The 2750-nt window shown below is 51.5% G+C and overlaps 1 pseudogene; it reads left to right on the forward strand.

Annotated features, from left to right (window-relative positions):
- Positions 1–7: 7 nt before the first annotated feature.
- LOC143683788 (golgin subfamily A member 2 pseudogene) lies at positions 8–2150 on the forward strand (annotated as a pseudogene).
- The last annotated feature ends 600 nt before the right edge of the window (positions 2151–2750 follow it).

The following is a 2750-nucleotide window of genomic DNA, read 5'->3' on the forward strand; positions in this document are numbered from 1 at the left end:
GGCCTGGAGATCGTAACGGCACCCAGCAGTTACAGCCGGGCCCTGGAGGAGCGAGCACAGCTGGAGCTCCATGTGGGACAGCTGACAGAAACTCTGAAAAATACACAAGCAGAGAGAGACACATTGGCCGAGTCTCTGAGAAAACAGCGTGCCGTTCGGCAGGAGCAGGTGCAGCAGTTTTCAGAACAGATGAGAACCCTGAGAGAGGAAAAGGAGAGAAGCGTGAGCCAGGTGCAGAAACTGGAGGGCGAACTGATGAAACTGAAGAACCAGGTAGCTGCACCCCCACCCCACAAGCCCCCAGCCAGGCCCTCCGAGATGGAACAGCAGCTGCAAGCAGAGGTTAGCAAGCTGCAGAAGGAGTTGCAGCACCTAGCAGGGCACCTGCAGGCCCAGATTAAGAACAGCGAGGGCCTAAGTCATCTGAATCAGGAGCAGGAGGTGAGGCTGCTGCAGCTGGAGCGGGAAGCTGAGCTCTGGGAAGAGCAGGCGGCAGAACGCAAACAGAGTCTGGAGACCATGCAGAGCGACCGCATCACCATCAGCCGCGCGCTTTCCCAAAACCGTCAACTCAAGGAGCAACTGGTTGAACTGCAGAACGGCTTTCTCAGGCTGAGCAATGAACACCCGGCGGTAACCGGCGCCCTGCATTCAGAACAACATGTCAACAAAGAGCTGACCAAGAAGCTGGGAGAGCTGCAGGGAAACCTGGCAGAGCTCAAAGAGAGGATGGAATTAAAGAGCAAAGAGGCTCAGGGTTTGCAAGAGCAGCGTGACCAGTACCTGAGCCACCTGCAGCAGTATATAGCCGCCTGCCAGCAGCTTGTGGCTGCCTATCAGCAGCTAGCCACCGAGAAGGAGATTCTGCAAAAGGAGTTAGTGCTGCAGACCCAGCTTGCGGAAAAGCTGCAGCACGAGGAGGTTCAGAGCAAGGCCACGGCTGAGATGACGGGGCAGGAATCTCACGCGACACAGGAGTGCCTGCAAGCTGCCAATCAGCGGAACCAACAACTGCAGGCCCAGTTGGGCTTCACGAGCCTGCCTGGGGAAGGAGATGCTCTTGAGAGTCAGCAAGAGGCTCAGCATCCAGAGCTGAGCATCCCTGAAGACCTAGACAGTCGGGGGGCCACGGTGGCATTTTTGAAATCGGCCATAGCCGGTGCTGAAGAAGAGCGGGCACGGCTGCGGAGGCAGCCGAAGGATCAAACGCTACGCTGCCAGCACCTGGTACGCCAAGGGACCTCATCTCGGCGGGAGCCAGAGGCTCCCCCTCCCCCCGGGACTGGCAGGGAAAGCATATCAGGGGACGTTCATCAGGCTCTGAAAGGGGCTATGGAGAAGCTGCAGCACCGCTTTGCAGAAATTATGCACGAGAAAGTGAGCTTGAAGGATCAGGTGGAAGAGCTGGAGCATCGCTGCATCCAGCTGTCTGGAGAGACAGATGCAATCGGTGACTACATTGTCCTCTACCAAAACCAGAGGGCAGCAATGAAGGCGCACCACCGTGCACAAGAGCAGTACATTAACCGCTTAGCAAAAGACCAGGAAGGTATGCGGGTGAAACTGCTCGAGTTGCAGGAGCTCATCAAAATACTTGTTGGTGAGCGCAACAAACGGCACGACAAATTTCTGGCAGCTGCCCAGAGCCCTGCTGGTCAGGCCACAACAGCACCCCCAGCTCCCCAGGAGCTCGGAGCAGCCAACGGCCAGGACCTTCCCGAGGTGAACCTGGCAAATGATGTGGGATCTGTAAAGGGAGGGGCCCTCCAAAGCCAGACTGTTCCAGAGACCCCCACGGCCCAGCAGAGAATGCCAACTGCTACATGAGATCCAATACCCCAGGATCACCTTGGACTGGGCAATACGTCCTGCATCCCCTTCTTCTACCGGGCACATGAGAACGAAGAAGTCTGGAAGGTTCTGCCCATCTAATGCCTGTTTCTGGCAGGCAAAACCCGAGGAAGCGGGGCTGGGGGCTAGGCCCCTACTTTCTCCCTACCACTCCTTCCCCACCTCCTTCCCTGCATCCCCCCCTTTCCTACCACCCTTCATCCCTCAAGTAGCAAGGTGGGGTCCTGAGGGGCTATGTTAAGCCACGAAAATAGACCCCTTGCTACCGTGGCCTGGACAGGACTAAGTCCTAATTTCTAGGGTATGATTGTTAAGTTTCAATGACAGAAAAAATCATACTTAAAAAAATAATAATAACAAAAACATTTTAAAATTGTTCTAAAATTTTGAAACGCAAGCCAAAAAAAATACAGTATAAAAGGCAGGATATTTTCCTGTAGAAAGGTGCTTGGCGAAAGTAAGTCATTTCAATTTTCAGGTAGAAGTGTTACTCAGGTATAATTCAGGAATGACTGTCGATTAGCTGGATGCTTCCTTCCATGGCAGAATGAGCATAATAATTTTGCCTTTCTAGAACAAATAGTAGACTTGAGCCCACTAACTCTCAAGCCCACAACTACCAGTGGGTGACCTTGGAACAAAATCAAAAACTACACCTGTCCAGGGGCTCATATGCTACTTTTAAGGTACACCAAGTATAAAAATATAGAGTATTATTATACCGTTTTCATTCTTTGAATAGGAACAATACTATGTCTTTTGAGATGGCTAAAGGATAGGTATAAAGGAGAATAAAAGTATTTTCCATACATATAAGAAAAATTTCAAAGGACAAAAAAACAAAAAGCAAAAATAAAATTAAAAATCACAAAGACCAAAAGTGTTACAAGTAAAAAAAA

The sequence above is a fragment of the Tamandua tetradactyla genome, chromosome 5 (genome assembly GCF_023851605.1).
Source record: "Tamandua tetradactyla isolate mTamTet1 chromosome 5, mTamTet1.pri, whole genome shotgun sequence".
Taxonomy (NCBI): domain Eukaryota; kingdom Metazoa; phylum Chordata; class Mammalia; order Pilosa; family Myrmecophagidae; genus Tamandua; species Tamandua tetradactyla.